This window comes from Heteronotia binoei, chromosome 4, assembly GCF_032191835.1.
Source record: "Heteronotia binoei isolate CCM8104 ecotype False Entrance Well chromosome 4, APGP_CSIRO_Hbin_v1, whole genome shotgun sequence".
Classification (NCBI taxonomy): Eukaryota; Metazoa; Chordata; class Lepidosauria; order Squamata; family Gekkonidae; genus Heteronotia; species Heteronotia binoei.
Window position 1 is genome coordinate 74,581,176 of NC_083226.1, and position 14,571 is coordinate 74,595,746.

Consider the following 14,571-nt stretch of genomic DNA (forward strand, 5'->3'; position numbering starts at 1 on the left):
AATTTGTTCTGCACTAAACTGATCAGTTCAAAATTAATAGCTTACAAAATTATAACTCAGTGGTACCTCACACCTAAAAGACTATCCTTAATATCATTTAACCACTCTCCGTTATTCTGGAAAAACTGTGGTGAAGTCGGTGATTTTGCCCTCTGCTGGTGGAAGTGTCCTCGAATTACTTTGTTCTGGAATGAGATTTTGCATCAAATCAAAATTATAATGGAATATGAAATCCCATTTCTTCCCCAAGTGATCTTCCAGGACATCTAGCAAGATCCAACAATTTAGGCGAACACTGATATATAGCATGCTGATATTTACCTCAATTTAGGCAAACACTGATACCTAGCATGCTGATAGCAGCAAAAACCCTAATTGCATCAAAATAGAAAGCACCTCAAGTTCCAACAGTCTCCAGCTGGTTATCCAAGGTTTGGGACATTCTCATACTAGAAAAAATAACAGATCACACAATGATATTTTGAAATTCACAGAGAAATGGTTTCCTTTTATTGAATTTATTACAGCAAATGATATTCAACCACACAAACCAGGATATCTTGATCTTCTCTACTTATAAGTTTTTAATATTTTTCTTGTTTTGTTTTTTGTTTCTTTTCCTTTTACTAGTACTTTATATTTCTCTTTTTCTACCTTCCTTTTCTTTTACTGTGTTAGTCGTGGATCACACCTGATAGTAATTACTCAATAGTAATTTTTGGAATAATCTGTAATAGTTTGCATAAAAATTATTTAGGCAGTTAAGAATTCTTAGCAATGCTTCTCTCGGCTTGACTTCGCGAACGAAGATTTAAGAAGGGTGCAGTAGTCCACGTCTGCTGCAGGCTCGCTGGTGGCTGACAAGACCAATGCGGGACAGGCAGATCCGGCCACAGTGGCTGCAGGGAAAAGTCTGATTTGGGGTTGGTGCTGTAGCAGTGTGATTCTTCCTCAATCTCCTTTTGTCCTCAAGACCAGCTATGCGTGCGTTCTCAAAGGAAGAGACAGCCTGGTGGATGGTATGCCTCCATGCTTTGCGATCTGAGGCTAGGTCAGACCACTGGTGATGGTTGATGCGACAGGTGCCAAGGGATTTCTTCAAGGAGTCCTTGTACCTCTTCTTTGGTGCCCCTCTATTTCGATGGCCGGTGGAAAGTTCGCCATACAGAGCAATCTTGGGAAGGCGGTGGTTTTCCATCCTAGAAATATGCCCTGCCCAGCACAGCTGCGTCTTCAACAGCAGTGCTTCGATGCTTGTAACCTCCGCCCTCTTGAGGACTTCAGTGTTGGTCACAAAGTCACTCCAGAGGATGTGGAGGATGGTGCGAAGGCAGCGCTGATGAAAGCGCTCAAGGAGTCGCAGGTGATGACGGTATAAAACCCACGATTCGGAGCCGTAGATGAGGGTTGTCATCACAACTGCTTTGTAAACATTGATCTTTGTGCCTTTTTTCAGATGCTTGTTGGTCCACACTCTTTTGTGCAGTCGGCCAAATGCACAGTTTGCCTTTGCCAGCCTCTTGTCAATCTCCTTGTCGATCTTGGCGTCTGAGGAGATGATGCACCCCAGGTAGCTGAACTGCTGGACTGTCTTCAGAACTGATTCACCCACAGTGATGCAGGGAGGGTGATAATCTTCCTGGGGTACAGGCTGGTGGAGAACTTCTATCTTCTTCGGACTAACTTCTAGGCCGAATAGCTTGGCAGCCTCTGCAAAGCAGGACGTCATATGCTGCAGAGCTGATACCGAGTGGGAGACGAGTGCAGCATCATCAGCAAACAGTAGCTCTCGGATAAGTTTTTCCATTGTCAATGCTTACTCAATAGTTTAATGATAATATGAGTTCAATTAGATTGATTGTATTTTGATGCAGGAATTATTGCCTTAACTTTAATCTTGTTTCATCTTGATCTCTCTCCTTGGATAGAAAATGGTCTACATATCTAGACACATCTATATATCTTAAAATTCTTACTAGACATTTTATTGTATGTACGTATTTATGCTTGTTTATAACGTGATTCCATAAGATTAATTAATTGTATATGAGTATTAACATTGATATTACCTTGTATATTTTCAAAATTTAATACAATATATAAATGAGAACAGTTCTTCACTTTACTACTGTTTTGCAAGAGGTTACAGATCACACAAGAAGGATAAGGGCTCTTAGCCTGTGGCTCTTAGCCTGGGGGCTGTGTAAGGACCAGGAACCCAGATTTCTTGTGTTCCCAATGAGGTAAGTAGACTTTCCAGGCGGAGAGCCACATAAACAAACAGGGTTTAAAATGGGACTGTATATTTTTAAAAAACTATCATGAAGGTAGAATGCCAGAAGGGGGTTGGAGGCTTTCCAGTGTTTTGCACTTAGTGCCACATGTATGACTATCTGCCCACAAGACAGAATTCTTGGGTGTGTGCTTGATGCAAGGAACTCCTGGTCCTCAGGAACGAGTTTGTACCCTTGAGGCTAAGGTAACTGACCTAGAGAAGCAGAGGCAGTCAGTTAGGCACTCAGAGAAGACTCTCGGGGACGTGTTAGATGAGCCCCACTCTGAACGTGGCAGCCCCGTTGATGCCAGGGAGCATTAGGGTCGAGAGGGAACAGGGCACTGTGCTGAGGATAAGGGGAATGCGGCCTCTGAAGGGACCTCTTCTTCAGTTGGTGAGCGGGAATCCTTTTGCGCCAAGAAACCATCCCTGGGCAGGGAGGGGGGGGGGTCTTGGTAGATGGTGATACAATCCTTAGGCAAGTAGACAGCTGGGTGGCAAAACCGCGTACTGACCGTATGCTGACTTGCCTGCCTGATGCGAAGGTAGCAGACATTACGTGTGTAGTAGATAGGCTGATAGACAGTGTTGGGGAGCAGCCAGTGGTCGTGGTGTTAATCACCCTTTGGGTGAAGAAGTACCTCCTTTTATCCATTCTAACCCGACTGCTCAGCAATTTCATTGAATGCCCACAAGTTCTTGTATTGTGAGAAAGGGAGAAAAGTACTTCTTTCTCTACCATCTCCATCCCATGCATAATTTTGTAAACCTCTATCATGTCACCCCGCAGTCGACGTTTCTTCAAGCTAAAGAGCCCCAAGCGTATTAACATTTCTTCATAGGGAAAGTGTTCCAAACCTTTAATCATTCTAGTTGCCCTTTTTTGCACTTTTTCCAATGCTATAATATCCTTTTTGAGGTGCGGTGACCAGAATTGCACACTGCATTCCAAATGAGACCACACCATTGATTTATTCAGGGGCATTATGATACTGGTTGATTTGTTTTCAATTCCCTTCCTAATAATTCCCAGCATGGCGTTGGCCTTTTTTATTGCAATCTCACACTGTCTTGACATTTTCAGTGAGTTATCTACCACGACCCCAAGATCTCTCTCTTGGTCAGTCTCTGCCAGTTCACAACCCATCAACTTGTATTTGTAGCTGGGATTCTTGGCCCCAATGTGCATTACTTTGCACTTGGCCACATTGAACCTCATCTGCCACGTTGACGCCCACGCAACCAGCCTCAACAGATCCCTTTGGAGTGCCTCACAATCCTCTCAGGTTCTCACCACCCCGAACAATTTAGTGTCATCTGCAAACTTGGCCACTTCACTGCTTACTCTCAACTCCAAATCATTTATGAACAAGCTAAAGAGCATGGGACCCAGTACTGAGCCCTGCGGCACTCCACTGCTTACTGTCCTTCACTGCGAAGACTGCCCATTTATACTCACTCTCCGCTTCCTATTAATTAGCCAGTTTTTGATCCACAAGAGGACCTGTTCTTTTACTCTCACAGAGGTCTGGGAGGAGCAGAGCAGAGCAGCTCTGATAGCTGAGACAGCTGGAGAAATTGCTGAGAATTTCTGAGTTTTGAAGGACTACATTCTAAGGTTTGTGGGGCTGCCTAAAATTCTAAGGTGTGATAGCTGGGGAACTGCTCTTTGTTTGGTTGACTGCTCTTTGTTTGGTTGACTGCCTTAGGGGTGAAAGAGATTGAGAGTGATTGCTGCTGATTGAGAGTGATTGCTGAGGAGTGCCCTGCTCCACCTCTTTGCATTTTAAGCTGCGCCTTGCCAAAGGGCGAGAGCTAAAGGGCTCTTGGCCTGTGGTTCTTCGCCTAGGGGCTCTCTAAGGAGCAGGAACCCAGATCCCTGGCTTCTTTGTTCTCCAAATAAGGTAAGTTCCCAATAAGGTAAGTTTAGGTAAGTTGACCCACCAGAAGGGGAGCCACTTAAACAGCATTTAAAGAGGACTGTATATTTTAATATATATATATATACAATGAAGATAGAATGCCAGCAGGGGGTTGGGGGCTTTCCAGTGTTTTGCACTGAGTGTCACATGTATGACTATCTGCCCAAAGGACAGAAGTCTTGGGTGTGTGCTCGATGCAAGGAGCTCCTGGTCCTCAGGGAACGAGTTCGTACCCTTGAGGCCGAGGTGACTGCCCTGGAGAAGCAGAGACGGTCAGTTAGGCACTTGGGGAAGACTCTCGGGGGCGTATTAGATGAGCCCCGCTCTGAACGTAGCAGCCCCGTTGCTGCCAGAGAGCGTGAGGGTCGAGAGGGAACAGGGCACCGTGCTGAGGATAAGGGGAATGCGCCCTCAGAAGGGACCTCTTCTTCGGTCGGTGAGCGGGAATCCTTTCGCGCCAAGGAACCATCCCTGAGCAGGGGGAGAGGGGGGGTATTGGTAGTTGGTGATTCGATCATTAGGCAAGTAGACAGCCGGGTGGCGAAACCGCGTACTGACCGTATGGTGACTTGCCTGCCTGGTGCGAAGGTAGCGGACATTACGCGTGTAGTAGATAGACTGATAGACAGTGCTGGGGAGGAGCCTGTGGTCGTGGTGCATGTTGGCACCAACGATGTGGGGAAATGCAGTCGTGAGGTCCTGGAGGAAAAATTTAGGCTGCTAGGCGGGAGACTTAAGGCCAGGACCTCCAAGGTAGCCTTCTCGGAAGTGCTACCTGTTCCACGTGCAGGGCAGGAGAGACAGGCACAAATTAGAAGTCTCAATGTGTGGATGAGACGATGGTGTAAGGAGGAAGGGTTTAAGTTTGTTAGGCACTGGGATGCTTTCTGGAACAAGCGGGAGCTGTACAAAAGAGACGGTCTCCACTTGTCCCCGGATGGAACCAGGCTGCTGGCGCTTAAAATCAAAAAGGTGGCAGAGCAGTTTTTAAACTAAATCTTGGGGGAAAGCCGACAGGAGATGAAATGTCTCTGGTTCGGGAGGACTCGTCTCAAAGAGATGAAGGGTTAGCTGCTATTTTTCTACCGGGTAACGGACCGGAGTTGTCCACTGTGAAGGTGACAAACAATATGGACTGTCTGCCAGTGTCTCGAGGCGGCAGGAGGAAGGTGGCGGGCCTAGCTCGCCTGGGAAATTATAGATGTTTGTATGCAAATGCTAGAAGTGTTCAAAGTAAAATTGGTGAATTGGAATGTTTAGTGCTGGGAGAAAACATAGACATTGTGGGAATTTCAGAAACTTGGTGGAATGAGGAGAATCAGTGGGACACGGTGATTCCTGGATATAAGCTATATCGGAAGGATAGGGAGGGAAGGGTTGGAGGTGGGGTGGCTCTGTATGTCAGAGAGGATATACGGTCCAGTAAGGCTGAGATCAGAGAATTAGATTCACTTTTAGAAATGCTTTGGGTTGAAATAGAGGGCCCAAAAGGAAATTTAACTATGGGAGTTTGTTATCGCCCACCAAATCAAAAGAGAGAGGACGATTATAATATGATGGAAGGCTTAAAGATAGCGGCTAAACGTAAAAACTGTGTTGTAATAGGTGATTTTAACTACCCGCAGATTGATTGGGTCAATATGTGTTCTGGTCGAGAGAAAGAGATTGAGTTTCTTGATGCTCTCAATGACTGTGCTATGGAGCAGATGGTCTCAGAACCTACCAGGGGTGGGGCGATCCTGGATTTGGTCCTAAGTAATGCCCAAGACTTGGTGAGAGATGTAAAAGTGATTGCGCCGCTTGGGAGCAGTGACCATAATGTTATTGATTTCACCGTTTGTATAAATAGGGAGTTGTCCAAAAAGACCACCACAACCACGTTTAACTTTAAAAGGGGTAAATACACTGAGATGAGGAGGCATGTGAGGAAGAAACTGAAAGGAAAGGTACATACGGTCAAAACCCTTGAGAAAGCTTGGACGCTATTTAAAACTATAATCCTAGAAGCTCAGATAAAATACATACCACAAGTTAGGAAAGGCACAAACAGGCATAAGAAAAGGCCTGCGTGGTTAACAAATAAAGTAATGGAAGCTGTAAAAGGTAAGAAGGACTCCTTTAAGCGGTGGAAAACCAGTCCAAGTGAGATTAGTAAAAGGGAACACAGGCTGTGGCAAATCAAATGCAAGACTGTGATCAGGCAGGCAAAAAGGGACTATGAGGAGCATATTGCAAAAAACATAAAGACCAACAATAAAACTTTCTTCAAATATATTAGAAGTAGGAAACCAGCCAGGGAGGCAGTGGGGCCCTTGGATGACCATGGGGTAAAAGGATTACTGAAGGAGGATAGGGAAATGGCTGAAAAGCTAAATGAATTTTTTGCCTCCGTCTTCACTGTAGAAGACGAGAACTTTTTGCCCGCCCCAGAACCACTAATTTTGGAAGGGGTGTTGAAAGACCTGAGTCAGATTGAGGTGACAAATGAGGAGGTCCTACAACTGATAGACAAATTAAAAACTAATAAGTCACCGGGTCCGGATGGCATACATCCGAGAGTTCTGAAGGAACTCAAAGTTGAACTTGTGGATCTTCTAACAAAAATCTGTAATCTTTCATTGAAATCTGCCTCCATTCCTGAGGACTGGAAGGTAGCAAATGTCACCCCCATCTTTAAAAAAGGTTCCAGAGGAGATCCGGGAAACTACAGGCCAGTCAGTCTGACTTCAATACCGGGAAAGTTGGTAGAAACCATTATCAAGGACAGAATGAGTAGGCACATTGATGAACACGGGTTATTGAGGAAGACTCAGCATGGGTTCTGCAAGGGAAGATCTTGCCTCACTAACCTGTTGCATTTCTTTGAGGGGGTGAACAAACATGTGGACAAAGGAGACCCGATAGATGTTGTTTACCTTGACTTCCAGAAAGCTTTTGATAAAGTTCCTCATCAAAGGCTCCTTAGAAAGCTTGAGAATCATGGAGTAAAAGGACAGGTCCTCTTGTGGATCAAAAACTGGCTGAGTAATAGGAAGCAGAGAGTGAGTATAAATGGGCAGTCTTCGCAGTGGAGGACGGTAAGCAGTGGGGTGCCGCAGGGCTCGGTACTGGGTCCCATGCTTTTTAACTTGTTCATAAATGATTTAGAGTTCGGAGTGAGCAGTGAAGTGGCCAAGTTTGCGGATGACACTAAATTGTTCAGGGTGGTGAGAACCAGAGAGGATTGTGAGGAACTCCAAAGGGATCTGTTCAGGCTGGGTGAGTGGGCGTCAACGTGGCAGATGCGGTTCAATGTGGCCAAGTGCAAAGTAATGCACATTGGGGCTAAGAATCCCAGCTACAAATACAAGTTGATGGGGTGTGAACTGGCAGAGACTGATCAAGAGAGAGATCTTGGGGTCATGATAGATAACTCACTGAAAGTGTCAAGACAGTGTGCGTTTGCAATAAAAAAGGCCAATGCCATGCTGGGAATTATTAGGAAGGGAATTGAAAACAAATCAGCCAGTATCATAATGCCCCTGTATAAATCGATGGTGCGGTCTCATTTGGAGTACTGTGTGCAGTTCTGGTCGCCGCACCTCAAAAAGGATATTATAGCTTTAGAGAAGGTGCAGAGAAGGGCAACTAGAATGATTAAAGGGCTGGAGCACTTTCCCTATGAAGAAAGGTTGAAACACTTGGGACTCTTTAGCTTGGAGAAACGTCGACTGCGGGGTGACATGATAGAGGTTTACAAGATAATGCATGGAATGGAGAAAGTAGAGAAAGAAGTACTTTTCTCCCTTTCTCACAATACAAGAACTCGTGGGCATTCGATGAAATTGCTGAGCAGACAGGTTAAGACGGATAAAAGGAAGTACTTCTTCACCCAAAGGGTGATTAACATGTGGAATTCACTGCCACAGGAGGTGGTGGCGGCCACAAGTATAGCCACCTTCAAGAGGGGTTTAGATAAAAATATGGAGCACAGGTCCATCAGTGGCTATTAGCCACAGTGTATGGAGCACAGGTCCATCAGTGGCTATTAGCCACAGTGTATGGAGCACAGGTCCATCAGTGGCTATTAGCCACAGTGTATGTGTGTATATAACATTTTTTGCCACTGTGTGACACAGAGTGTTGGACTTGATGGGCCGTTGGCCTGATCCAACATGGCTTCTCTTATGTTCTTATGTTCTTACTCCATGTCTCTTGAGCTTACTAAGGAGCCTTTGATGAGGAACTTTATCAAAAGCTTTCTGGAAGTTAAGGTAAACAATATCTATTGGGTCTCCTTTGTCCACATGTTTGTTCACCCCCTCAAAGAAATGCAACAGGTTAGTGAGGCAAGATCTTCCCTTACAGAACCCATGCTGAGTCTTCCTCAATAACTCGTGTTCATCAATGTGCCTACTCATTCTGTCCTTGATAATGGTTTCTACCAACTTTAGGGGAGGGACGGTGGCTCAGTGGTAGAGCATCTGCTTGGGAAGCAGAAGGTCCCAGGTTCAATCCCCGGCATCTCCATAAAAGGGTCCAAGCAAATAGGTGTGAAAAACCTCAGCTTGAGACCCTGGAGAGCCGCTGCCAGTCTGAGAAGACAATACTGACTTTGATGGACCAAGGGTCTGATTCAGTGTAAGGCAGCTTCATATGTTCATATGTTCAACTTTCCCAGTATTGAAGTCAGATTGACTGGCCTGTAGTTTACCGGATCTCCTCTGGAACCCTTTTTAAAGATGGGGGTGACATTTGCTACCTTCCAGTCCTCAGGAACAGAGGCAGATTTCAATGAAAGATTACATATTTTTGTAAAAAGATCCACAAGTTCAACTCTTGGATGTATGCCATCCGGACCTGGTGACTTATTAGTTTTTAATTCGTCTATCTGTTGTAGGACCTCCTCTCTTGTCACCTCAATCTAACTCAGGTCTTTCAACACCCCTTCCAATATAATTGGTTCTGGAGCAGGCAAACACTTCTCATCTTCCACAGTGAAGACGGAGGCAAAAAATGCATTCAGTTTCTTGGCCATTTCCCTATCCTTCTTCAGTAATCCTTTTACCCCTTGGTCATCCAAGGGCCCCACTGCCTCCCTGTCTGGTTTCCTGCTTCTAATATATTTGAAGAAATTTTTATTTTTGGTCTTTATGTTTTTAGCAATATGCTCCTTATAGTCCCTTTTTGCCTGCCTGATCATAGTCTTGCATTTGATTTGCCACAGCGTGTTCCCTTTTATTAATCTCACTTGGACTAGCTTTTCACCGCTTAAAGGAGTCCTTCTTACCTTTTACAGCTTCCATTACTTTGTTAACCATGCAGGCCTTTTCTTATACCTGTTTATGCCTTTCCTAACTTGTGGTATATATTTTATCTGAGCTTCTAGGATTGTAGTTTTAAGTAGCCTCCAAGCTTCCCCAAGGGTTTTGACTATATTTACCTTTCCTTTCAGTTTCCTCTTCACATGCCTCCTCATCTCAGAGAATTTACCCCTTTTAAAGTTAAACGTGATTGTGCCGGTCTTTTGGGGCAACTCTCTATGTATACAAATGGTGAAATCAATAATGTTATGGTCACTGCTCCCAAGCGGTGCGATCACTTTTACATCTCTCACCAAGTCTTAGGCATTACTTAGGACCAAATCCAGGATCGCCCCACCCCTGGTAGGTTCAGAGACCATCTGGTCCATAGCACAGTCATTGAGGGCATCTAGAAACTCAATCTCTTTCTCTTGACCAGAACACATATTGACCCAATCAATCTGCGGGTAGTTAAAATCACCTATGACGACACAGTTTTTACGTCTAGCCACTGTCTTTAAGCCTTCCATCATATTATAGTCATACTCTATCTTTTGATTTGGTGGGCGATAACCAACTCCCATAGTTAAATTTCCTTTTGGGCCCTCTATTTAAACCCAAAGCATTTCTAGAAGGGAATCTAATTCTCTGACCTCAGTCTTACTGGACCCACAAAAACCACTCCATTGTCCCAGGAGCCCTCATCCCCTGTGTGAGGCAAAGACAGCTATGTCCAGCCAACCGGAACCAAGGATGAGAAGGCACTGCTGTACAGGCATATGAGCACTGGAGCATACCAGCACTGTCCTTGCCACCACCTGGAGAGCTTTGCCACCTCCTTCTGGTGCATGGCTATGGAACGGGTGTCTGCCCTGGGACATACTGTCCAGACAGAGATGCCCACTCTGAAGTGCTAGAATGATTCCTGCTCAGACACATGTCCGAGACCTCATGGCTAAAGATGTTCCATACAAGCAGGTGGTGGAGAAGAGGCTGTCATGCAGTGATATCCCCCTATCAATGTTCCCTCTAAGCTGAGTTAGTGTGAGCTACCTCACAATTTTTTAGCCTCCAGCTCACACACTTTTGTCTCAGTTCAGGAAAAAACATTGTCCCCCATGGTAAAGGCTAGCCACAGCATTTAATGTTTAAAACAATTTTATTGGTAACATATGGTAATAAATCTATATCTTACATTTTTTTAAAAAACTTCTTTTATCTAACCCACCGTCCCTCCTTTTATCAGGGAGGGACGGTGGCTCAGTGGTAGAGCATCTGCTTGGGAAGCAGAAGATCCCAGGTTCAATCCCCGGCATCTCCAGAAAAGGGTCCAGGCAAATAGGTGTGAAAAACCTCAGCTTGAGACACTGGAGAGCCGCTGCCAGTCTGAGAAGACAATACTGACTTTGATGGACCAAAGGTATGATTCAGTATAAGGCAGCTTCATATGTTCATATATTACTTTCTACCCATCCCTCACCCCATTACTTGACCCCCGCCAGTGTTATTTACTTAAAATGCAATTATTTAAAGGTACCCTTAACTATTAAAACAAAAAATTATATTCTTCTTCATTTTAAATCATTATCAAAGATTGCCCAATGTCCTTTAATTTTCCACTCTTTTTCTACATATCTTCTAAACTTTTTCCATTCCGTCTTAAAAACTTCTAAATCATAGTCTCTTAATATTCTTGTTAATTTGTCTATTTCACTCCATGTCATAACTTTTATAATCCAATCCCATTTCTCTGGTATTTTTTCTTGCTTCCACAACTGCGCATACAATGTCCTAGAGGCTGAGAGCAAATACCAGATTAAAGTTCTATCTTCTTTTGGAAATTTTTCCTTTTGTAGTCCCAACAGAGAAGTCTCTGCAACTTTGTTAAACTCATATCCCAAGATCTTAGAAATCTCTTGTTGAATCATCTGCCAAAACATTTTAGCTCTTTCACTAGTCCACCACATATGGTAGAAAGAACCTTCATGCTTTTTACATTTCCAACATTTGTCTGGCATCTTATTATTTATCTTTGCCAATTTTTTAGGAGTTATATAGCATCTATACATCATCTTGAAATAGTTTTCTTTAATACTTTGACATGTTGAAAGTTTCATAGAGTTCTTTCACAAATATTCCCAAGTTTCCATCTATATTTCTTTATTTACATTAATTGCCCATTTAATAATTTGCGATTTCACTACTTCATCTTCTGTAGACCATTGTAGAAGTAATTTATATACATTTGAAATTAATTTATCATTGTCTCCAAGCAGAACTTTTTCCAATTCTGTTTGCTCTTTCCTTATTCTTTCCGTTTTAATATCATTCTCCACCAAGCTCTTTATTTGTTGCCTTTGAAACCAATCATATTTGGCATTTTAAGCTGCGCCTTGCCAAAGGCTGAGCACATCTCACAGAGGTCTGAGAGGAGTAGAGCAGCTCTGATAGCTGAGACAGCTGGAGAAATTGCTGAGAATTTCTGAGTTTTGAAGGACTTCATTCTAAGGTTTGTGGGGCTGCCTAAAATTCTAAGATGTGATAGCTGGGGAACTGCTCTTTGTTTGGTTGACTGCTCTTTGTTTGGTTGACTGGCCTAAGGGTGAAAGAGATTGAGAGTGATTGCTGCTGATTGCTGAGGAGTGCCTCTGCTCCACCTCTTTGCATTTAAAGCTGCGCCTTGGCAAAAGGCAAGAGCTAAAGGGCTCTTGGCCTGTGGCTCTTCGCCTAGGGGCTCTCCAAGGACCAGGAACCCAGATCCCTGATTTCCTTGTTCTCCAAATAAGGTAAGTTCCCAATAAGGTAAGTTGAGATAAGGTAAGTTGACCCTCCAGAAGGGGAGCCACTTAAACAAACAGCTTTTAAAGAGGACTGTATATTCTAATATATAATGAAGATAGAATGCCAGCAGGGGGTTGGGGGCTTTCCAGTGTTTTGCACTGAGTGTCACATGTATGACTATCTGCCCAAAGGACAGAAGTCTTGGGTGTGTGCTCGATGCAAGGAGCTCCTGGTCCTTAGGGAACGAATTTGTACCCTTGAGACCGAGGTGACTGCCCTGGAGAAGCAGAGACGGTCAGTTAGGCACTTGGGGAAGACTCTCGGGGGCGTATTAGATGAGCCCCGCTCTGAACGTGGCAGCCCCGTGGCTGCCAGAGAGCGTGAGGGTCGAGAGGGAACAGGGCACCGGGCTGAGGACAAGGGGAATGCGCCCTTAGAAGGGACCTCTTCTTCGGTTGGTGAGCGGGTATCCTTTCACGCCAAGGAACCATCCCTGAGCAGGGGGAGAGGGGGGGGTTGGTAGTTGGTGATTTGATCCTTAGGCAAGTAGACAGCTGGGTGGCGAAACCGCATACTGACCGTATGGTGACTTGCCTGCCTGGTGCGAAGGTAGCAGACATTACGCGTGTAGTAGATAGACTGATAGACAGTGCTGGGGAGGACCCTGTGGTCGTGGTGCATGTTGGCACCAATGATGTGGGGAAATGCAGTTGTGAGGTCCTGGAGGAAAAATTTAGGCTGCTAGGCGGGAGACTTAAGGCCAGGACCTCCAAGGTAGCCTTCTCAGAAGTGCTACCTGTTCCACGTGCAGGGCAGGAGAGACAGGCACAAATTAGAAGTCTCAATGTGTGGATGAGACGATGGTGTAAGGAGGAAGGGTTTAAGTTTGTTAGGCACTGGGATGCTTTCTGGAACAAGCGGGAGCTGTACAAAAGAGACGGTCTCCACTTGTCCCCGGATGGAACCAGGCTGCTGGCGCTTAAAATCAAAAAGGTGGCAGAGCAGTTTTTAAACTAAATCTTGGGGGAAAGCCGACAGGAGATGAAATGTCTCTGGTTCGGGAGGACTCATCTCAAAGAGATGAAGGGTTAGCTGCTATTTTTCTACCGGGTAACGGACCAGAGTTATCCACTGTGAAGGTGACAAACAATATGGACTGTCTGCCAGAGTCTCGAGGCGGCAGGAGGAAGGTGGCGGGCCTAGCTCGCCTGGGAAATTATAGATGTTTGTATGCAAATGCTAGAAGTGTTGGAAGTAAAATTGGTGAATTGGAATGTTTAGTGTTGGGAGAAAACATAGACATTGTGGGAATTTCAGAAACTTGGTGGAATGCGGAGAATCAGTGGGACACGGTGATTCCTGGATATAAGCTATATCGGAAGGAAAGGAAGGGAAGGGTTGGAGGTGGGGTGGCTCTGTATGTCAGAGAGGATATACGGTCCAGTAAGACTGAGATCAGAGAATTAGATTCACTTTTAGAAATGCTTTGGGTTTAAATAGAGGGCCCAAAAGGAAATTTAACTATGGGAGTTGGTTATCGCCCACCAAATCAAAAGAGAGAGGACGATTATAATATGATGGAAGGCTTAAAGATAGCAGCTAAACGTAAAAACTGTGTCGTAATAGGTGATTTTAACTACCCGCAGATTGATTGGGTCAATATGTGTTCTGGTCGAGAGAAAGAGACTGAGTTTCTTGATGCTCTCAATGACTGTGCTATGGACCAGATGGTCTCTGAACCTACCAGGGGTGGGGCGATCCTGGATTTGGTCCTAAGTAATGCCCAAGACTTGGTGAGAGATGTAATGCACATTGGGGCCAAGAATCCCAGCTACAAATACAAGTTGATGGGGTGTGAACTGGCAGAGACTGACCAAGAGAGAGATCTTGTGGTCCTGGTAGATAACTCACTGAAAATGTCAAGACAGTGTGCATTTGCAATAAAAAAGGCCAACGCCATGCTGGGAATTATTAGGAAGGGAATTGAAAACAAATCAGCCAGTATCATAATGCCCCTGTATAAATCGATGGTGCGGTCTCATTTGGAGTACTGTGTGCAGTTCTGGTCGCCACACCTCAAAAAGGATATTATAGCATTGGAGAAAGTCCAGAGAAGGGCAACTAGAATGATTAAAGGGCTGGAGCACTTTCCCTATGAAGAAAGGTTGAAACGCTTGGGACTCTTTAGCTTGGAGAAACGTTGACTGCGGGGTGACATGATAGAGGTTTACAAGATAATGCATGGGATGGAGAAAGTAGAGAAAGAAGTACTTTTCTCCCTTTCTCACAATACAAGAACTCGTGGGCATTC

The 14,571-nt window shown here is 44.7% G+C and overlaps 1 protein-coding gene across 2 annotated transcripts in view; it reads right to left on the reverse strand.

The window, feature by feature from the left end:
* FRMD3 (FERM domain containing 3) overlaps nucleotides 1-14,571 on the reverse strand; it is a 208,801-nt gene that overhangs the window by 72,034 nt on the left and 122,196 nt on the right. The window lies entirely within an intron of this gene.